Source organism: Equus przewalskii, chromosome X, assembly GCF_037783145.1.
Source record: "Equus przewalskii isolate Varuska chromosome X, EquPr2, whole genome shotgun sequence".
Lineage (NCBI taxonomy): Eukaryota > Metazoa > Chordata > Mammalia > Perissodactyla > Equidae > Equus > Equus przewalskii.
In genome coordinates this window covers 59,497,019-59,521,989 of record NC_091863.1, presented here as the reverse complement: position 1 = coordinate 59,521,989, position 24,971 = coordinate 59,497,019, and the positions used below count along the sequence as shown (strand labels likewise).

Genomic DNA, 24,971 nt, shown 5'->3' with positions numbered 1-24,971 from the left:
ATGAGAACTTTTAAGATTTACTCTCTTAGCAACTTGCAAATATACAATACAGTGTTGTTAACTACAGTCACCATGCTGTACATTACATCCTCATGACTTATTCATCTTATAACTGGAATTTTCTACCTTTTGACCACCTTCACCCATTTCACCCACTGTCTCTGGCAATGCACCAATCTGTTCTCTATATCTACTAGTTTGGTTTTTTTAGATTCCACATATAAGTGAGCTCATACAGTATTTGTCTTTCTCTGTTTGACTTATTTCACTTAGCATAATGCCCTCAAGGTCCATCCATGTTGTTGCAAGTGGCAGGATTCCTTCTTTTTTATGGCTGAATAAAATGCGTGTGTGTGTACACATATGCATATATGTACATATATATATATATACTCACACACCACATTTTTTTGGTCCATTCATCTGTCGATGGACACTTAGGTTGTTTCCATGTCCTGGCTATTGTAAATGATGTTGCAATGAATATGGGGGTGCAGATACCTTCAAAATAGTGGTTCCATTTCCTCTGGATAAATAACCAGAAATGGAATTTCTGGATCATATGGTAGTTCTATTTTTAATTTTTTGAGGAACCTCCATACTGTTTTCCATACCTATTCACTTTCAAAATGTAAAAATCTTGGAAAAGTTTAAAGAAAAATTTATCCCTAGGCCCACCATTCTCAGTCTTAATTTCAACTAGCACTAATTATGAAACAGTTGTAATTTATAGTGTGACTTGATCTGAATAGATTCATAATTATTAGTCTATTTGTGTTATTTACTTTTAAAGTTATAGCTAAAGCTATTCCAAATACAATAATCAACAATTCAGTTATGTCCAGTGATTCTTCTTATGAACTTAGTGTTAAATTATTACCTATTTTTACATAGAGACTTATAATATCTATTCAATAGAAAAGAGTACATTTTGTCTAATTTTTGTTTTTAATAACTTGAATCAGCCTTTATTCAAGGTCAAAAAATCATGATCTCTAATGAACTACACTGCCAAAGATTTTTACATTCTGGTAATCTATGATTTACAAATCATCTATACGTAAAAATAAGTAGTCACTGCCCTCAGAAACTCCATCTTCCTTCCTCTAACCAGAGCAGATACTGCCAATAAGACAAAATCTGAATCTTTGAATGAATGATAAGTAGAATAAGGGAAGAAATAGTAAAAGTGAATCAGTTTAGAGGAGCTAGAACTAGCTACTCTAGCTCAAAAAAAATTCTCAATACTGCCTGAATTTTCCACTGCATGAAATTTCACAGAGATTATTATATTAATGCAAATCTTTCCTTTTTGTTTTTTATGAGGAAGAGTGGCCCTAAGCTAACATCTGCCGCCAATTCTCTTCTTTTTTGCTAAGGAAGACTGGCCCTGAGCTAACATCCATGCCCATTTTCCTCTATTTTATATGTGGCATGCCTGCCACAGCATGGCTTGATGAGCTGTGCTAAGTCCGCATCCAGGATCCAAACTGGTGAACCCCGAGCCACGAAAGCTGAGCACACGAACTTAACCACTCGGCCACGGGGCCGGCCCTCAGACATTGTATTCTTTTTTTAAAAGACAAACTCCTCGTTGATAGTTTAAGGGGCTGATAGCTAGAATTATACCTCCTAATACCTACATAAGATCAGTTACTACAAGAGAAAAGCAGCCCAGGTGGGACAGGAAAGGCAACTAACTGTGATCAAAGGATACTTGAGATGAAGGGAACTCACAGGCCCAGGTGAAGAGTCCGGTGTGGAGTACTTAAGGCAAGCACGAAGGCATTATGGGCCAGGGAGAGGTGCACCGGGAAGCAGTAACGGGTATGAAAAGGGAAGTAGAAGAACATCGAAAACAAACAGATCCTATCAAACTTTTGCCTAAGGTTATAGCTGTGCCTAAAAAAGATTCTTCCTCTTTCTTTCGGTAGCACGACTGCCTGCCTCGAGGTCAGAACACTCAGATACAGTACTACATAGCTCAGATATGTTATGGGTCAAGGGGGGCTTTTAGGGCTGATCTAGGGACATTTCCAAAATTGACTAAATTGTTTTATGGGAATACGTCAAGTTCAAATAACAGAATTGGTAACAAACTTTTGGAATACACTACAATACACTACACTTAGCATACAATACAATACATTCAGCAGATGAAGGCTAGGTTACCCAGCTAATTAGGAACGTAAAATTGAAATACAGTTTCATTATGGGGTATGCCCCAGCCCAAAGTACTGGAGCATCTCTCTCAGGCTTACTGAGGAACTGAGAGAGACTTAGTTAAGTAGAAAAGCACTTTTAAGTAACTGGATAATTCACCCTGGAAGTATGTATTGAGGAAGAAAGAATTTCTGAACACGAATAAAAATTACAATACAGCCACTTTTCCCAGTATGTCTTGATTTAAGGACGTCAAATCATCTATGAATAATATATATTTTCTTCTCCCTTCATAATTCACCTGTGTTTTTCCTTCAAAACTCTACTTAAATTGTACTTTACAGGGGCTGGCCCCGTGGGTGATTAGTTAAGCTGGCACGCTCCGCTGCAGGCGGCCCAGTGTTTTGTTGGTTCGAATCCTGGGCGCGGACATGACACTGCTCATTGAACCACGCTGAGGCGGAGTCCCACATGCCACAACTAGAAGGACCCACAACAAAGAATATACAACTATGTACCGGGGGGCTTTGGGGAGAAAAAGGAAAAAATAAAATCTTTAAAAAAAAATTGTATTTTACATGGAAAACCTCAGAGGAATTCCATCTCTCTGGTACTACTCTATTATGTATATAATGAGTGTGTGTATGTACATATATATATATATATATACACACACACACACATATATATATATATACACTCTGATTTTGTAATATATGTTACGTCCATCTTTTGAATTTTAAATGTCTCAAAGATAGGTACAAAGTCAGGAACATCTTCTGTAACCTCCCATTGCATTTAGCAAAACAACTCAGAAAAGAGAGTAAGAGCATAAACAATTTTATATGGTGTGGAAAAAAATGTATGCTTCTGGGAGATCACAATATAAAAAAACATATCTGGCATGCAGCTATTAGTGATGAGGTGACTCTGAGAACAAGAGCATCCAACAACACTGAGGGAAATAATTTCTAGTTATTAAAGTATTTTGAACCACTCCCTAAATACAGATAGTAATCACCATCGGTAATAACATTTTCTAATAGGAAGAACAGTATTATGACTAGATCATCATCTCTGGTTTGGAAACAAACTACAGAAGCTCAGTATAAACATGACACATATGAAGCCTGATTGCTCAAAACCACTTTCTTAAAGCTGATCACAGAAGCTCAAACATTATTTTAAAATCCCCCTAAAATAACTAGTCCCCATAATTTGGGAAAGGTTTCTGGATTCTTAATAAATTATACAGTAAAATTTAATTCTTTTTTTGGAGACAGTTCTACCTGGATAATTTTTTATCACTATGATAATAAAAAAAGCCACAAATTAAAACCACAATGAATATCCTTTACACTCATCAGGTGGACAAAAATTTCAAAATCTGACAATACGAACTGTTGCTAAAGATGAGGAGCAATAAGATCTCTCTGATTCAGCTGGTGAGAGAATAAATTAGTATAACCATTATGAAACCTGTTTGGCAATATCTGGTAGAGTTGAATATATACATATACTAGAACTCAACATTTTCACTCCTAGGCATGTTACCTTAGAGAAAGACTCACACGTGTACACAAGGAAACACGAACAGGAACGCTCACTGCAAGTGTTCCTAATGGTAAAACTTTGGAAATAACATAAAGGTCTATCAACCAGAAAATGTAAAAATAGTTTGTGGCATATATATATGTAACATGATACAGTAGTTAAAATGAATGAACTAAAATAGTGGTTCTCACTGGGAGAGGGGAGATTTTACCATCAAAGGGATGTTTGACAACGTCTGGAGACATTTTTGGTTATCACCACTGGGGCGGGAGGGGGAAGTGCAAGTGGCATCTAGTGGGTAGAGGCTGGGGATACTGCTAAACATCCTATAACGGACAAGAAAGTCCCTAACACAAAGAATTTTCTGGTCCCAAATGTCAATAGAACAGAAGTTGAGAAATCCTGAACTAGAGCTACAAGTAGCAACGTGGATATATTTCATAAACATAGTTGAGGAAATAAAAAAAGTTTCAGAAGGATACAAAACTTTAAAAATATAAAACAATACCATATATTGTTTTTGTATGCACATATATGCAGCAGTGTTAGTCAAATATAAAAATGCTCATGAGAATGATGAACTGCAAATTCAGGAGTTTGGGGAAGGAGGAAAGGATGCGACTGGAGCACAAGGGTGAGCTTCAACTATATATGTAGTGTTTAACTTCTTAGGCTAGGTAGTGGATACACACTTATGTATACTCTGTGTAGGCCTAAATTATTTCATTATAAGAATTTTTAAAAGGAAAATAAATGAATGAACCTGGAGGACATTATGCAAAGTGAAATAAGCCAAACACAGAAAGACAAAAACTGCATGATCTGACTTACATGTGGAATCTAGAAAAGCCAAATTCTTAGAAGCAGAGACTAGAATGGTAGTTACCAAGGGCCAGGGAGTGGGGGAAACGGGGAAACGTTGGTCAAAGGGTAAAGTTTCAGTTATGCAAGATGAGTAAGTTCTGGAGGTCTAATGCACAGCATGGTAACTATAGTTAACAATACTATATGTTTACTTGAAATTTGCTAAGAGAGATATTAATTGTTCTCAACAAAATAAAAGTAACTATGTGAGGTGATAGATATGTTAATTAGCTTGATTGTGGTAGTCATTTCACAATGTATATGTTTATCAAAACATCATGTGTAGTGATCCACCACATTAACAAAATGAAGAATAAAAATCATATGATCATCTCAATAGATGCAGAAAAAGCACTGGACAAAATTCAACATCCTTTTATAAGAAAAACTCTCAACAAAGTGGGTATAGAGGAAACCTACCTCAACATAATAAAGGCCATATATGACAAGCCCATAGCTAACATCATACTCAATGGTGAAAAGCTGAAAGCTTTTCCTCTAAGAACAGGAACAAGACAAGGATACTCACTCTAACCACTTTTATTCAACATAGTATTGGAAGTCCTAGCCAGGGCAATTAGGCAAGAAAAAATAATAAAATAAAATAAAAGGCATCCAAATTGCAAAGGAAGAAGTAAAACAATCACTATTTGTGGATGACATGATTTTATATATAGAAAAGTCTAAAGACCCCACCAAAAAACTTTTAGAACTAATAAATGAATTCAAAGTTGCAGGGTACAAAATCGATATACAAAACTCTGTTGTGTTTCTATACACTAACAACAAACTACCAGAAAAAGAAGTTAAGAAAATAATCCCATTTACAATTGCATCAAAAATAAAAAAAAAATCTAAGAATAAATTTAACCAAGGCGGTGAAAGACCTATACACTGAAAACTATAAGACACTGTGGAAAGAAACTGAAGATGCCACAAATAAACAGAATGATACTCCGTGCTCCTGGATTGGAAGAATTAATATTGCTAAAATGTCTATATTCCCCAAAGCAATCTACAGATTCAGTGCAATTTGTATCAAAATCCCAATGGCATTTTTCACAGAAACAGAATGAACAATCCTAAAATTTGTATGGAACCACAAAAGATGCCAGATGGCCAAAGCAATCTTGAGAAAGAAGAACAAAGCTGGAGGCATGATACTCCCTAATTTCAAACTATATTACAAAGCTATAGTAATCAAAAACAGTATGGAATTGGCATAAAAACAGATACACAGATCAATGAACAGACCAGAGAGACCAGAAATAAATGATCTATATAATCAATTAATTTACGAAAAAGGAGGCAAGAATACATAATGAAGAAAGGATAGTCTCTTCAATAACTAGTGCTGGGAAACCTGGACAGCCACATGCATAAGAATGAAATTAGACTACTATCCTACTCCATACACAAAAACTAACTTAAAATGGATTAAAGACTTGAATGTAAAATCTGAAACCATAAAACTCCTAGAAGAAAACAGAGGCAGTAAACTCCCTGACATACGTTTTGGCGATGATTTTTTTTGGGTCTGACTCCAAAAGCAAAGGCAACAAAAGCAAAAACAAACATCAGACTAAAAAGCTTCTGCACAGCAAAGGAAACCATCAATAAAATGAAAAGGCAACCTACTAAATGGAAGAAAATATCTACCAATCATATATACAATAAGGGTTAATATCCAAAATATATAAAGAACTCAAACAACTCAATAGCAAAAAAATAAACAATCCGATTAAAAAATGGGCAGAGGATCTGAATAGACATTTTTCCAAAGAAGACATACAGATGGCCAACAGGCACATGAAAACAGATGTTCAACATTGCTAATCATCAGGGAAATGTAAATCACAACCACAATGAGATATCACCTCACACCTGTTAGAATGGCTATTATCAAAAAGATAAGAAATAACAGGTGTTGGCAAGGATGTGGATAAAAGGGAATACTCATGCACTATTAGTGGGAATGTAAACTGGTGTAACTACTACGGAAAACAGTATGGAGGGTCCTCAAAAAATTAAAAATAGAATTATCATACGATTCAGCAATTCCAGTTCTGGGTATTTATCTGAAGAAAATTAAGAGACTAATTTGAAAAGATATATGCACCACTATGTTCATTGCAGCATTACTTGCAATAGCTAAGATACAGAAACAACCTAAGTGTCCACTGATGGATGAATGGATAAAGAAAATGTGGTGTCAGGGCCGGCCCCATGGCTGGGTGGTTAAGTTTGCACGCTGCGCTTTGGTGGCCCAGGGTTTCACCAGTTCGGATCCTGGACATAGACCTAGCACTGCTCATCAAGCCATGCTGAGGCAGCATCCTACATAGCAGAACTAGAAGGACCTACAACTAGAATATACAACTATGTACTGGGGGACTTTGGGGAGGAGAAGAAAAAAAAAAAAGATTGACAATAGATGTTAGCTCAGGGCCAATCTTAAAGAAAAGAAGATGTGGTATATATATATATACAATGGAATACTACTCAGTCATTAAAAAGAATGAAATCTTGCCATGTGCGACAACATGGATGGACCCTGAGGGTATTATGCTAAGTGAACTAAGTCAGAAAGAGAAAGACAAATACCATATGATTTCACTTATATGTGGAATCTAAAGAACAAAAGAAACAAAACAAAACCCACAGATTCAGAGAAGAGATTGGCAGTTGCCTGGGGTAGGAGGGTTGGGGTGGGCAAGATGCATAAAAAGGGTCAAGAGGTACGAACTTCCAGTTATAAAATAAATAAGTCATGGGGATGTAATGTACAGCATGATGACTATTGTCAATAGTATTGTATTACATATTTGAAAGTTTTTAAAAGAGTAAATCATAAAAGTTATCAGAAAAATTTTTTTGTAACTTTGTATGGTGACGGATGGTAACTAGACTTACTGTGGCGGTCATTTTGCAGTGTATGCAAATATCGAATCATTACGTTGTACATCTGAAACTAATATAACGTTATGTGTCAATTATACCTCAATACAAAAATTAAATTTAAAAAAAGATTAAATCTCCAAAGGAAACCTAAAATGGAGGTGTTTTTTCCCTGCCCTTTGAGCTTATTAAACACTAAAATAAAAAATTTTTTTAAATCACATTGTACACCTTAAATATATACAATTTTTGTCAATTATACCTCAACAAAGCTTAAGGAAAAAAGATCTTTTTAAAAGTCCATTTTAAGGGGAAATGAAAAAAAATATAGGGAATGTGCAGAAATTAAGAGAAAACTTACCAAAATTAAAACAACTCAATAAGTGAGACCAATGATAAACTCAAACATATACACAGCCAAAATCACCCAGTCCATTATACCAGGGCTATAAAAATACCCCTGTTTTGTTAAACAAATTGATGATTTCTATCTATGAAAACAACATTGAACTAGTTTTGCTTTCAGGATATCCGCATATTTCCAAATCAATTTAAATTTTTTTTACCTATTTGTTTTTATTTAAAATTACTACCACATCTAAATCGAAAACAAAAGGGGAAAGCATTAGCTTCTCTATTATTTTATATAATGAATTTCTTTTGTTTAAATTGTGTAAGCCTTTAAAATGAAAATTGATCTTATTCCTTAACCTGTTTTCGAAATACCAAGTGCCTAACCTCTTTCATCAGGTGACTGTCACTATATAAACATAGGATTAAGATTGCAGATGAAACAGCTGGGGTAGACAAGGGTACGTTTAAAAACATAATTACTCTTTTCATTTGACCATCCCAAAAGATTAGGAGTTAATACATACTAGTAAGATCAAAACAGAACAGAACATTCTAATTAAGAAAAGGCAACGTGCTTTGCTGGCCGTTTTTGTGTCTCCTGGGCTAATCACCGCCTCTCTACAAAAGAGTTGTCCTTGTGAGAACAATGGAGATATTTCAGATTCCTATAGAACTGCATAGTTGACAAAACTCTCATATACATGAATTTCACAACAATCCTGCACTATAAATAGGGTAATAGACTCCTTTTAAAATTAAGGAAGCTAACACTCAGATTTACCCACGCTCATATAACCAATTCATGCTGGAGTTCAGAGCTAACAATAGCCTCAAAGGGATTAATTTAAAAGAGCAATGTCTGCAAAAGCATAGAATAAAACCAGCCAAAGGTGGGGGAAGGGTGGAGAAAATGCTTGAAAAATACTGGTACCCTGCAGTGAACACAGGTGCGGCCATGTTCCTCAAAAACTGACAAAGTCTTCAAGTTATTAGGTGCCTTTCCACCAGGGGCTGAGCATCAGCTGCCATGTCAATAATAGATTGCAGGAAAAAAACATGTTTTTAGTATGGGTGAAACCTTTCTTGCCTCAAACAAGGCCATTTTTATCTCCGGAAAGGAGAGGAAGTAGGATTCAACTATTTGACATTAAAATGTGTCAGCTACTTTTCAACTATATCATGGGTTAAATATGGTCTTGATGCAGTAGTGTATCTTATACTCTAAGAAGATTTTTTGGGTAGTTGGAATGCCTTCTCTCCCCATCAAAACAATCATCTGATTCACGCTTGTCAGAAACAGTCTGTAGGGTAAATCACGGACTCCGTGTAATGCTATAGCTTTCTTCATAAGGAAAAAGCCATCTTATAATTTTAGTTCTAAGACAAAATAGTGCCCCAAACCACTGATGAAAACACATTTCATCAGTGAAAACTAAAAACAACTGTCAGTATTTAACCATCATATAGAGTAAGTTGAAAAAGCACTTACTTTATATTTGCTGTAACTGATTAGGTACAAGTAAACTATAAAATAAACTGTAAAAGTGTAGTGAGGCTGAAAATGACAAATCATTTCGACCAAACTTTTTAAGCATGTCATTAATTTTATAAAAACCACCAATAAGCAAATAATGATTCTAATTACCCTGGCATTAAAATGTCTTTAAAAGTTTTAATTATTAAAAAGTCTTGTACTAATGTCAGAATAGACAGATCCTGGGGGGCCGGCCTCGTGGCCGAGTGGTTAAGTTCGCGTGCTCCACTTCAGCAGCCCAGGGTTTTGCTGGTTCAGATCCCGGGCGTGGACATGGCACCGCTCATCAGGCCATGCTGAGGCGGCGTCCCACATAGCACAACCAGAGGCACTCACAACTAGAATATACAACTATGTACTGGGGGGCTTTTGGAGAAGAAGGGGGTAAAAAAAAGATTGGCAACAGATGTTAGATCTTAAAAAAAAAAAAGAATAGAGAGATCCTTGAAAAAGAACAGAAAATCCCAGTTACAAACGTATATATAAGAATTGAGTATATAATAAGGGCAGCATTTCAAATCAATGGGGAAATCAGTAAGTGATGTTGGCATAATGTGCTAACTAACCATTTGAGGTGAACACTTTTAGATCCCATCTTACACATTACTTAAAAATTAATTCCAACTGAATTAAAGACTAAAATATAAAAAGAAAATAGAAAATGCTATAAAGATATAAAAGTGAATATTAACAACAGCAACAACAAAACTTGAGGTGGGGAAGGCCCTTCTAAGCATAAGCCAAAAGCAGAAACCATAAAGGAAAAGATTTTAAAATTTCATATAATTAAATTTTAAAATTTCATGTGGATATAGACAAAGAGAACTGATTGGTGGTTACCAGGGGAAAGGGGGGTTGGGGGAGGGCACTAGGCGTGAAGTGGTGTACCAACAACATGACTAATAATGATGTACAACTGTAATTTCACAAGGTTGTTAACTATCATAATCTTAATTAAAAAAAAATTTCATGTGGCAAAAAACACCATGTAAACAAACTACAAAAACACATATGCATGGAGTTTCTTTTGGGGGTCATGAAATGTTGTGGAATTAGATAGTGGCAATGGTTGCACAAGTCTGGAAATATACTAAAAACCACTAAATTATACACTTCAATAGGGTAAATTCTATGATACGTAAATTATATTTTTTATTATTATTATTATTATTATTTTTTTATTTTTATTATTATTTACAATAGCCAAGAAGTGGAACCAGCCTACATGCCCAGAAACTGATGACTGGATAAAGAAGATGTGGTATATATACACAATGGAATACTACTCAGCCATAAAAAAAGATGAAATTGGCCCATTCACAACAACGTGGATGGACCTCGAGGGCATTATGTTAAGCGAAATAAGTCAGTCAGAGAAAGACGATCTCTATATGACTCCACTCATAGGTGGAAATTAGTATATTGAGAAGGAGATCTGATCGGTGGTTACCAGGGAAAAGGGGGGGTGGGGGGAGGGTACGAAGGGGGAAGTGGTGTACCCACAACATGACTAACAAAAACGTACAACTGAAATCTCACAAGCTTGTAATCTATCATAACATTAATAAAAAAAAAAAAAACCATATATGTAATATATATGTCAGAAAATTGACAACATGAGAAATCCAAAACACCAATAAACACATGAAAATTGACATCTAAAAATTATAAATTAAAAGAACTAAGATACAATATTTTCCCCCTACTAGATTACTAAAAAGTGTCTATTACCATGTAGCTTAAAACAGAACAAAATAGGAAACAACTTAAATTTTCTACAGTAGGACATTAGTTAAACTGTAGTACAGCCACATGATTACAGACATATCTGGCTACCTGGCATCCCAACACACATCCTTGGTTAAGGAAACCCCCTCCCGTGAGTGAGTAGGCCCTGCCCCCACTACTGAAGCTCAAGTGGGAGGGAGGATACTCCCTACCCTTCATCCTGGAAGCTGAGCTGTGGCTAAGTGATTCTAGACCCAGCTGGGCAGGTGCTTCTGCCCAGGGTTTTGAATCCTGAGGAAGTGACAAGAATACAAAGTAACAGCTAAAGAGAATTCACAGCAATTGCAGCAGTAGAGTCAAGATGCCAGTAGTGGTGGTGGCAACAGTCCTGAGAAGGCCAGTGCCACTAGAGAGGTCCTCAGCAGACTGTTCCCAGGGTGTGACCTGGGCCTGTCTTAGCCTCACTTGGGTCCCCGCACATTTTCCAAACCTGGGTGACCATCTTTCCTGTTGACTCTATAAGCAAGCTTAATACCTACCAATAAATTCCTTGTCAGGTTAAGTAGTCAGAACTGCTTTATGTTGTTTGCAAGCAAGAACTCAGCCTAATACATGTACAATAAATGCTATGTGGCCATTAAAAACAATGACACGGATCTCCATTTACAGACAGGAAAAATATTCAGGATACATGAAGTAAGAAAAAGTAAATTTTCACTCTGCAAAAAGTTCTCTTAACCACCCTCCAATGGATTAACTGACGGTCTCCCTTCTATCACTAAAACATTCAGATGCCCAAAGCATGCTTGCGTGCACTCCTTGTCCCACCAGTAGTATGTTGGCACACTTAGATTCAGCTGTGTTTGCTCCCAAGCCTGTTTATGCCCACTGAACTTCTTATAATCATGTGATTGAAGTAAATATTACGGAAACTGATGGAATATGAGTGTAAAAGAGTTATTCTTTCTATAAAACAAAGGTAAATGTTTAGAAAACTCAATACAGGTGAGCAGTAAACTGCTGAAATAGCTGTACATGAAGCAACTTTAAGAGACTGGGGAGAAAATCATCAAAATCCAAAAGAATTCTGTTCTCTACTTCCATGAAACCAAATTAGACATTGGAAATCTAGAAATCTGGAATGAAGCAATATGGATGTGGTTTGTGCAAGAAAAGGAGGAATTCCAGAGGACCCATATGCAAAGAAAAAGCATTGGCCCTACATATAAATATTGGAGAATGAATGAACATATGTTCGTTTTAAAAAACGAATAAGCTATATGTACATAGCTTTTATGGTTTCCTTCTTCAACTGACCAACCACTAGACACTTAGGAGAGTTACTACCATGTTTCCATCTTCTGTGAGAAGACTCTGGAAAATATCACAGAACAAAGAGGAAAAAAATACCTGACTCCATTTTGCTTTAAAAGGGCCCTAGGTGATTTACATTATCAGCCTTTGCTAAAACCTGTCATACACCAACTGTTTTTTGTTGTTTTTTGAGGAAGATTAGCCCTGAGCTAACTGCTGCCAATCCTCCTCTTTCTGCTGAGGAAGGCTGGCCCTGAGCTAACATCCATGCCCATATTCCTCTGTTTTATACATGGGACACCTACCACAGCATGGCTTGCCAAGTGGTGCCATGTCCGCACCTGGGATCCGAACTGGTGAACCCTGGGCCGCTGAGAAGCGGAACGTGTGAACTTAACAGCTGCGCCACTGGCCTGAGCCCCCAACTTTTATCAACAGTTGAATAATAAGATAGGATTGACAATGTGCATCCCTAACAAAGACATCGCTGAAATCTAGACTTTGAAGAATCTTCTTCGCACCACTTAATCTCCCATGTTTGTCCTATAAAGCCATGAAATTCAATGGCCTGTTATCATGGCTATGTCCTTACGTTATATGCTGCTGTTTTTTAAGTTGGTGCCATTCAGAATCCTCAGTGGAAGTCAAGAGATGATTCTCCTCACACACAATTTTACATGACATTTGTTCGTTCTCTAAAGATATTTATAGGCTATAACAAAATGACTATTTCCTGAGAAAGGCAGACACTTTTTTAGGGTTTTTTATTGTGATAAAATACACATAACATAAAATTTATCATTTTAACCATTTTTAAGCATATGGTTTAGTGGCATTAAGTACATTCACACTGTTGTGCAACCATCACCACCATCCATGACCAGAACTTGCTCATCTTCCTAAACGGAAACTGGGCCCACTAAACAATAACTCCCCATTCCTCCTCCTCAACCCCCGGTAACGACCGTTCTACTTTCTCTCTCTATGAATTTGACTACTTTAGGTCACTTCTCTGAGTAAAATCACACAATATTTGTCCATTTTTGTCTGGCTTATTTCACTTAGCATTGTATCTTGAAGGTTTAGCCATGTTGTATCACATGTCAGAATTTCATTTCTTTATAAGGCTGAATAACATTGCAATGTATGCATATACCATATTTCCTTTATCCATTCATCTGTTGATAGACATTTGGGTTGTTTCTACCTTTGGGATATTGTGAATAATGCTGCTATGAACAGTGTTGTACAAATATCTGCTCAAGTCCCTGCTTTCAATGCTTGTGGGGATATACTATCCTAATGGGTGTTAAGTGGTAACACACTTCTTTTTTACATCTCAGAAATTTCAATGAAGAATTGGATAATGAAAACTAAAATATGACATATATGGAAAGCCATAACCCTTCATTATCAGTCAGTTCGTTATTTTATTTCATTTACAACGTATTCTTATAATTTTTCTTAATTTCTCCATTATTCTAATTTTCTGGCAAGAACTGGTTACACTATATACTTTAAATGTGAAGTATTATTGCTTTGAGTTCTATTTTATGAGTGATTAGCTTAAATAGGTTAGTACAATAACTCGAAATGAGTTCAAAGGGATCAGGATAAGAAGATGCAACAACTGGTCATTAGTAAGTATTCTTGGCTCATTGTGTGCTTACTTTTAGAGTGGGTATAAAAAAGGAAATGTGAATTTCATTTACAACAGTTCTTCAGAAACCTAGCATTCAGATTTAAACACATTTCTCTAAATTTTTTCCTAAAGATAGGAAAAGGATACTAAAGGGTAAAATATTGTGCTTTCGTCACTGTAAATGAATAGCCAAGTAATAATGAAGCAACAGTAGCCATAATTACTACAACAAAGTAGACTCACCGGTAAAGGTGATGTTGGAAATATCTAGAATCTAGGAACATATTAATCTATCACCCTGAACAACTTGTTTGCTGTATCTATTTTTGAAAGCTATATTAGAGGAACTGAACTCTATCATTAGAAGTTACTTATTCAAATATTTGTCCTCAACCCACCTAAGAATTTATAATAAATGCCTCCCATACAAGAATGAAATAATTTGTAATACATTTAAGACCAATGAAATCGCATGAGAACTCAGGAAAATTTAAGTAGGAAATTATGCTTATTATTAACTAGGCAGGGGCTGGCCCCATGACCAAGTGGTTAAGTTCAAGCGCTCTGCTTCAGCGGCCTGGGGTTCACCGGTTCAGATCCTGGGCATGGACCTACACACAGCTCATCAGTCATGCCGTGGCAGCATCCCACACAGAGAATAACCAGAATGAAGAATGACCTACAACTAGGATATACAACTATGTACTGGTGCTTTGGGGAGAAAAATAAAATAAAAAAAGAGGAAGATTGGCAACAGAGTTTAGCTCAGGGCCAATCTTCCCCAATAAAAATAAAAGCATATGTCACTTATAATTATATGGTAAGTATTATTACTATACAATTAAAAGTCAGAGATTCATGGCATGAGCCAAAATCACATATACTTAGCCAAACACAGACTCAAAGAGAATCACATTTTTGCTTCTCCATAGGGGCTCCAACTAGTAGCAGATACACTACGGTATAAACACGTGCCTCTCCTTTTTTCCCCTCTTACTTAGATGAAAATCATCCAAATCAAATATTCTGAATCTGAGTTAGGGAGAAAACCAAATTGGGTGGGGAGAGAGAGAGAGACACCCAAAGCAGTTGTTCGGTGAATATTTTTTGTCAGGTGGATGGTCAGTTGACTGAATGGACAGGCAAACCACCTGTGAATTCTCCTGTGAGATGAGAAAGCTAAAAGTGGGAAAGCGATTTCTTCTTGGTCAGAAGATCAAAAATGGTGGGAAACTACTAACATTCTGAGATATTTTCCAGATACTCTTTACTTTTCCCTTGATTGCAAGATGAAAATTCAAAGGAGTAAGCCCACCCTAACTCAGTGATCAATACTAGTATCACTAATAGTGGAACAACCAGGCATTGTATGCCTCCCATGCACCACCTATGATGTAGTCTCACCGAAAATCTTTAACCTGTAACTAATAAACCTTTGAGAGCTAACTTTCAATTTACAGGAAATAACAGGGAATGAAGGATGATGTTAAATGACAATATGAGGAAATAATCAGAAAAATCCAAAAAGTGGGACAAGAGAAGCACTGTCCAATAGAACTTTGTGCAAGATTAGAAATGTTCTAGGGGCTGGCCTCATGGCACAGCAGTTAAGTTCGCACGTTCCACTTTGGCGGCCCCGGGTCCGCTGATTCGGATCCCGAGTGCGCACATGGCAGCACAGCTTGGCAAGCCATGCTGTGGTAGGCGTCCCACATATAAAGAGAGGAAGGTGGGCACGGATGCTAGCTCAGGGCCAGTCTTCCTCAGCAAAAAGAGGAGGATTGGCAGCAGATGTTAGCTCAGGGCTCATCTTCCTCAAAAAAAAAGAAAGAAAGAAAGAAATGTTCTATATCTATGCTGTCCAATACAGCAGCCACGAGGCAAATGTGGCTATTGAGCACCTGAAATGTACCTACTCGAAAATGAGATCTGCTATTAAGTGAAAAATATATATTGGATTTCAAAGACCTAGTAGGAAAAAAGAATGTAAACTATCTCAATAACTGTATATTGATTAGATATTGAAATGACAATAACTTGTATATATTAAGTTAAATAAAAGATATTAAAATTGATTTCCCATTTCTCTATTTTTTCTTTTTTTCATTTTTTCTTTTTTGGTGAGGAAGATTGATAGAAAGATAGAAAACTCACAAGAATAGTCAGACACTTCAATACCCCTCTGTCAATAACTGATACAATATGTAGGCAGAAAGCCAGCAAGGATAGAGCAGATTTGATCAACACTATCAACCAATTTCACTAGATTAACATTCATAGAATAGTCTGCCTCACATCAGCAGAATACACTTTCCTGTTCAAGTGCAGATGGAACACTAACCAAGATAGACCAAATTCTGAGCCACAGAATACATCCCACTAAATTCAGAAGGATGCAAGTCAAACAAAGTATGTTCTGTGACCATAATGGAATTAAATTAGAAATAAAAAACGAAAAGATCTCTTGAAAACCCACAAATATTTAGAAACTAGCTACACGCTTCTAAATAACCCATGAGTCAAAGAAGTCAAAGAGAAATTAGAAATTATTTTGAACAGTATTAAAATGAAAATGTAACAGAGCAGAATTTGTAGGATGACAGTAAAGTAGAGTTAGGGGAAATTTTATGGTATTAAATGCTTATACAAGAAAAAAAGAGGGGCTGGCCCCATGGCCGAGTGGTTAAGTTTGCACACTCCACTGCAGCAGCCCAGGATTTTGCTGGTTCGGATCCTGGGCACAGACATGGCACCGCTCATCAGGCCACACTGAGGCAGCATCCCACATGCCACAACTGGAGGGACCCACAACTAAAGCGTACAACTACGTACTGGGGGGATTGGGGGAGAAAAAGCAGAAAGAAAAAAAAAGAAGATTGGCAACAGTTGTTAGCTCAGGTGCCAATCTTTAAAAAAAGAAAAAAAGAGAGGTTTAAAATTGATAATCTCAGGTACCATCCTCAAAATCTAGAAAAAGAAGAGCAACCCAAAGTAAGCAGAAGAAAAGAAATAATAACAATCACAACAAAAGTCAATAAAATAAATAGCAGAAAAACAAAAAAAATAAATATAAGAAAAGCTGTTTCTTTGAGATCAGTAAAATTGATAAACCTGTATCCAGACTTCTAAGGGAAAAGAAGAGACACACAAATCACCATAATCAGAAATAAGAAAGGAGACATCAGTACAGATTCTACAGACATTAGAAGGACAAAAAGGGAACAGGACAAACAACTTTATGTCAATAAACTCAACATTTAGATGACATGAACCACTTCATTGAAAGACACAAGCTCATCCAAGAAGAGATAACCTAAAAAGTCCTAATATGTTACAGAAATTGAAATTGTAGTTTAAACAAAACAAAACAAAACAAAACTTCCCACAAAGAACTTCAGGCCCAGATAGCTTCACTAGTAAATTCTATCAAACACTTAAGGAAGAAATAACACACATCCTTCCAAACTCTTTCAAAAAACTAGAAGAGGAAACACTTCATAGCTCATTCTACAAGCCAATGTTACCCTGACACCAAAATAAGATAAAGATCTCATGAGTAAAATGAACAATCTGAAAGAAAATTAAGAAAACAGTTTCATTTACAATAGCATCAAAAAGAATGCAATACTTAGCAATCAACTTAACCAAAGAGATGAAGGACTTGAATACTGAAAACTACAAAACATTGCTAAAAGAAATTAAAGACACAAATAAATGGAAAAACATCCCGTGTTCACGGATTAGAAGACTTAATATTGTTAAGATGCCAATACTACCCAAAGCAATCTACAGATTCAATACGATCCTTGCCAAAACCTGAAGGGCATTTTCGCAGAAACAGAAAAACCCATCCTAAAATTTACAAGGAATTTTAAAGGACCTCAAATAGCGAATCAATCTTGAAAAACAACAAAGTTAAAAGTCTCATACTTCCTGGTTTCAAAACAGGACAGTAATCAAAACAGTGTAGTACTGGCATCAAGACAGACAGATAGACCAATGGAAAAGAATAGAGAGCCCAGAAATAAGCCCTGCCATATAAGGTCAAATGATCTTCAAGAAGGGTGCCTAGACCATTCAATGGGGAAAGGACAGTCTCTTCAACAAAGGTGCTGGGAAAACTGGATATCTACATGCAAAAGAATGAAGCTGGATCCTTACCTTACACTACATACAAAAATTGACTCAAAATGGATTAAAGACCTATGCTTAAGAGTGAAAACTATAAAACTCTAAGAAAAAGACATAAGGGGAAACTTTCATGACATTGGATTTGGCAATGACTTCTTGGATATGACACCAAAAGAACAAGTAATAAAAGAAAAAATAGGGGCTGGCCCCGTGGCCGAGTGGTTAAGGTCACGCGCTCCGCTGCAGGCAGCCCAGTGTTTCGTTGGTTCGAATCCTGGGCGCAGACATGGCACTGCTCATCAAACCACACTGAGGCAGCGTCCCACATGCCACAACTAGAAGGACTCACAATGAAGAATATACAACTATGTACCGGGGGGGACTTTGGGGAGTAAAAGGAAAAACATAATAAAATCTTTAAAAAAAGAAAAAATAGATAAATTGGACTTCATCAAAATGAAGAACTTTTATGCATCAGAGGACACTATCAAGAGAGTGCAAAGACAACCCACAGAATGGGAGAAAATATTTGCAAAGCATTTATCTGACAAGAGATTGATATCCAAAATATATAAACAAATTGTACAACTCAACAACAAGAAATCCAGTTGAAAAATGGACAAAGGACTCAAATAGACACTTCTCCAAAGAAGATACACAAAGGGCCAATAAATATATGAAAAGATGTGCAACACTACTAGCCATTATGGAAATGTAAATCAAAACCACAAGGAGATACCACATCATACCATGAGAATGACTATAATGAGAAAAATGAAAAACAACAAGCATTGGTGAGGATGCGGAGAAACTGGAAACCTTATGCTTTCTTGGTGGGAATGTAAAACGGTGCACTCGCTGTCGAAAAGTTCAGCAGTTCCTCAAAAAGTTAAACATAGAATTACCATATGATCCAGCAATTCTACTTCTAGGTATATACCCAAAGGAATTGAAAGCAAGGACTCAAACAGATACCTGTAAACCCAAGTATTCTTTTTAATGTTTAGCAATATGGCAGGGAAAAATATTTCACTCTTTATGTGTTTCTTATATTATTAATGAGGTTGATGATCTTTTCACACGTTTCTTTACTCACTTCCCTTGTGTACTGCTTCTTTGACCATTTTTCTGTGTGGGTGGGTGGGTATTCTAAACGAAAAACAAGCATTTTGAAGGCTTTTGACACATGCTAACAAATTTCAATAGTTAATATTTATGCTCTTATAATAAAGCTGATTCACTCAGCATTTACTTAATTTGTATTTATACAAGTATTAAACTAGAGGATGTGGGAAGAAATAGCCAATGTCTTCAAGGGATTTACAAATCAGAAGTAATTTTTTATCAATACATGCAAGTGTAAGTTTGATTACCTCATCTTTTTTGATAAATATGTCTATGATTGAAATGCAAAATCTAATGGAAAAAAAGTTTTAACACATATGAACATACAGGATGACCTTAGGGGTTAGAAGTACCCATCAACAGAGCTTGAGGTTAAGACTATAATTCATCACCAAAAAGACAAGAGATAATAGACAGCCACTGCAGTACATTGAGCTCCACAGAGACAGCGCTGCGACAGGTGAGAGCCAGATGGGCACTGGGCGACTCTGTGCCCTGCTGAGGAAAAATAATTAAACATGGGCAAAGGAGATCCTAAGAAGCCGAGAGGCAAAATGTCATCATATGCATTCTTTGTGCAAACTTGCCAGGAGGAGCAGAAGAAGCAGCACCCAGATGCTTCAGTCAACTTCTCAGAGCTTTCTAACAAGTGCTCAGAGAGGTGGAAGAGAAAGGAAAATTTGAAGACACGGCAAAGGCAGACAAGGCCTGTTACAGAAGAGAAATGAAAATTTATATCCCTCCTAAAGGGAAAACAAAAAAGAAGTCAAGGATCCCAATGCACCTAAGAGGCCTCCTTAGGTCTTTTTCTTGTTTTGTTCTGAGTATCACCCAAAAATCAAAGGAGAGCATCCTGGCCTATCCATTGGTGATGTTGCAAAGAAACTGGGTGAGATGTGGAATAACACTGCTGCAGATGACAAGCAGCCTTATGAAAAGAAGGCTGCTAAGCTGAAGGAAAAATACAAAAAGGATATTGCTGCTTACTGAGCTAAAGGAAAGCCTGATGCAGCAAAAAAGGGAGTCGCCAAGGCTGAAAAAAGCAAGATAAAGAAGGAAGACAAGCAAAACGAGGAAGATGAAGAGGAGGGGGAGGAAGATGAAGAAGATGATGATGATGAATAAGATGGTTCTAGCACAGTTTTTTTTTCTTGTCTATAAGGCATTTAACCCCCCTGTACAAAACTCATTCCTTTTAAAGAAAAAAATTGCAATGTAAGGCTGTGTAGGATTTGTTTTTAAACTGTACAGTGTCTTTTTTTGTATAGTTAACATACTACCGAATGTGTCTTTAGATAGCCCTGTCCTGGTGGTATTTTCAATAGCCACTAACCTTGCCTGGTACAGTATGGGGGTTGTAAATTGGCATGGAAATTTAAAGCAGGTTCTTGTCGTGCACAGCACAAATTTGTTATATATGGGGATGGTAGTTTTTTCATCTTCAGTAGTCTCTGATACAGCTTATATGAAATAACTTGTTCTGTTAACTGAATACCACTCTGTAATTTCAAAAAATAAAACTTGCAGCTGTTTTGTTGATACTCGGAATGCTTCTAAGTAAATACAATTTTTTAATTTAAAAAAAGACAAAGAGATAATAAATGCTGGCGAGGATGTAGAGAAAAGGGAACCCGTGTGCACTGTTGGTAGGATTGTAAACTGGTACAGCCACCATGGAAAACAGTATGGAAGTTCCTCAAAAACTTAAAAATAGAACTACCATATGATCTAGCAATTCCACTGCTGGGTATATATCCAAAGGAAATGAAATCACTATGTCTTGCTGATAGCTACACTCCCATGTTCACTGCAGCATTATTTATAACAGCCAAGGCATGGAAACAACCTAAGTGTCCATCAACAGATGGATCAATAAAGAAAAGCTGGTATATATACATATATATACACACACAAACATCATATATATACATACATACACACACACACACACACACACGGAATACTATTCGGCCATAAAAAGGAAGGAAATCCTGCCATTTGTGACAATATGGATAGACCTTGAGGGTATTATGCTAAGCAAAATAAGTCAGACAAAGACAAACACTATACGTGGAATCTTAAAAAAAAAAAACCAAACTCATAGAAAAAGAGATCAGAGTAGTGGTTACCAGAGATGGGGGGGTGGGGTAATTGGATGAAGGTAGTCAAAAGGTACCAAAGTCCAGTTATAAGATAAATAAATACTGGGGATGTAATATACAACAAGATAACTTGTATCATATATCTGAAAGTTGCTAAGAGAGTAAATCCTAAAAGTTATTATCACAAGGAAAATAACATTTTTTCCTATCTATTTGAGGTAATGGATGTTCACTAAACTTATGGTGGTAATCATTTTGCAATATATCTAAGTCAAATCACTATGGTGGACACCTTACACAGTGCTGTATGTCAATTATATCTCAATAAAACTGAAAGGGAAAAAAGACTGTAAATCCAGTTCATCTTACTATACCTGTAAATTTATTTTAAATCACACTTTTTGATGGATAGTAAAAATCTATACCTGAACTTTTGAAAAAATATAATTTGTGGCCATAGAGATATAAAAATATAGAATCTTAATATAGGTTAATAAAGGTCAGTAAATAAAATCTCTCATTTGAAGGTAATGTTGTACTACAATCACTGGAGAGAGAAGAATCTGCCCAGGTTTTGAAATTTCATTGAAGATAACATATCCTAGTGACTTACAAAGTATCATTTTGCTGTTGACCTACTAAGATAATTTGGCAAATTACACTTCTGCTACCATTTAGCTCTCCGATTTTATTGTGTAATTCTGGTCAATTTAGTGCATATGCCTACAGGGAGTCTGGCCTATAAACACAAAATAAATAAAGAGTTCTCATGGCAGGTTGATGTTAAATAGTAGTGAGCTAAATCAAGCCATCTAAAATACAAGTTGGAAAAGATTCATTAAGTCAAAAATAATTATCCCATTATCAGGAATGACAATTATCCACAAACCTAAGTCACTCTCAGTCGTGGACTTGAAGAGCAGCCTGTTCAGGCAGATAACAGGTGAGAGAGCAGCCTAGGAAAGAGACACTTGGCTTATCAGCCCAACACATGCTGAAGTTGACCAGTTGGGAGTTCTTTATACGTACCTGAAAAGATGATCAATTCATACACTGTTACTTTATTCTAAGCATATGCAAGAAAAGAGGGAAAAAAGATTACATTCTTTCTTCTAACGTGTACATCTTTTTCTTGCTGAAGGCTTGTACTGTATGCTTACAAACCATTTTATTTAACATATAATTTAGTTGTTAAATGAAAAGATGTTTAACTAAACTTGATAAAAATGCAAATTTGGGAAATACAAATTAGATATAAACTAAAGCCCAGACATCATGTTTTTTGCTTATCATGTTGGCAGAAATTTAAAAGACCAATGTATATATTCAATATGGTCAAGGGTGCAGAGAAATACTGTCAAAGAACTGTAAATCATTATGGCTTTTTTTGGTGGGCAATTTTGCGATACCTATCAAGATATGACATGTATATAACCCTTGACCTGCAATTTTACTTAAAAGAATCAAACCTACAAAAACACTTACAGAGATGTACAAGGCTATAGGGTAAACATACTTAAAACAGTTAAAACTTGGAGACTCTCTAAATGTCCATCAATAAGGAAATAAAGTATGATGCATGCCTACTATGAAAGACTATACAGCGGTCTGAGCTAAAGACAATGAGCTAAATCTGTATATACTGACATAGAAGCATATCCATGAACAGAAAAAGGTCTAGAAAGATACAAATCATTAAAAGTGATTATCCTTTGAGAGGGTGACTTTCTCTTTGTACTTTATATATTTTTGTATTATTATAATTTCATTAAAATAAGCATGTATTACTTTAGCATTCAGAAAAAATAATAAAGAAAAAGCTGAAATTGGCCAAACATATTCTCTTTGCTTGAATTGGATGCATCTATTCTTTTTTTTTTAAGAGTTTATTTTTTTCCTTTTTCTCCCCAAAGCCCCCCGGTACATAGTTGTATATTCTTCGTTGTGGGTCCTTCTAGTTGTGGCATGTGGGACACTGCCTCAGCATGGCTTGGTGAGCAGTGTCATGTCCGCGCCCAGGATTCGAACCAACGAAACACTGGGCCACCTACACGGAGCATGCGAACTTAACCGCTCAGCCACGGGGCCAGCCCCATGATGCATCTATTCTTTTCTAGAGCTTTAGACAATTTCAGATAGCTTTTCTCCAGACACAAGAGGAAGCAGGTCATATACAATTTCTATTTTTAAAGACAAGCAAAGGTTAAGAGTGACAAACAAAAAGGAGATTGCAAAAAATAAAGGAAGTGAGGAAAAGAGGAGTAAGAGAGAGCTGACGGAGAATTTATGAAAAAAAGAATTCTTATAGTGCTGGGCATGAAAATAATGAGCAGAAGATGATTCTTTAATCTTAGACTGGAAAGAGAAGCAAAAAGAAAAACAGATACAGTTTTCTTCAATCACAAAAGGAGAGTTTAAAATAAGCAGCAACAACAACAAATCTCACTACAAGTCGTTTTAAAAGCCTAGCAAAATCCAATTGTGATCAGGAAATTATACATACTCTCAGAGAAAGGGAACAAACCAGTTCCCAAACGGCCTGGTTGAGAATGTGTGGGATAACAAAGCAAACATACAGCACGTGCTAATAATCTGACTTTAGGGATGGATCTGGGGAAAAGGAATTTGTAAAATTTCCATAACCAAAGTGAATTGTCTTCTCCAAAACTAGTAGTATAGAAAGTCTATCAAATTAGGAAGGAGACACACAGAAATTACATTAAAACCCTATGAATGAATAATTACAGTGGGTTGCATGATAAATGAAGATTTTGACATTAGAAGATAATATGGTGGTTTGGAGTTGAGAGAATCTCTTTTTTAGACTCAACAACAATAACAAATAACACCAATAAATCTGCCTTGGGCAAAATAACTTTAGAGGTCATACTGCCTGGATAATTAAGACATTACAGCAACCTGCCTAAAGATGTTAAAATTGATAAATCACTTTTCTGACCATTCTTTCTCCTCAAAAGGCTGAAAGACCCGGACCTCTACCCTGTCATATCACTTCCATCCTGAGATTTATAGGTTAATGTTGTTGTCAGAGAAACAAATTCTCTTAGTGCAATACACTCTAATAAGTGAAGAAATACAGTAATTTGTCCTCATATTCTCATAACCTTTAAGGTATTTAATATAAAGATACTTTAAATTTAGATTATACAGTATGTGATGTTAGTTCTCATATGCACTCAACAGAACTTTTAAGGCAACTGGAAAAAAGTGAAAAGAATTTATTCCTTAATTATATTCTGAGGATACAAGTGAAAACTTCATTATTATTTTAGGAATCATACGAGAGAGACAGAAACACACAGACATGTGATGAGCACTAGATCTGGGGTGAAGAATAAATTACCTATATGAGTTTGGGAAAGTCACTTAATTGCTCTCAGAGCCTCAGTTTTCACTCCAATGGTTCCTAAACTTCAATGTACTTGAGAATTATCTAGAAGAGAATTTTAAAACTCCAGATCCCCAGGCCAAAAGATCTTAATTTGGGCCAGCCCTGGGGCCTAGTGGTTAAGCTCGGTACACTCTGCTTCGGCAGCCCAGG

At 36.2% G+C, this 24,971-nt stretch overlaps 1 protein-coding gene and 1 pseudogene across 3 annotated transcripts in view; one reads left to right on the top strand and one right to left on the bottom strand.

Annotated features, from left to right (window-relative positions):
* The window catches only part of ATP7A (ATPase copper transporting alpha), a 132,221-nt gene that overhangs the window by 80,453 nt on the left and 26,797 nt on the right, over positions 1-24,971 (bottom strand). The window lies entirely within an intron of this gene.
* LOC103541817 (high mobility group protein B1-like) lies at positions 19,727-21,491 on the top strand (annotated as a pseudogene).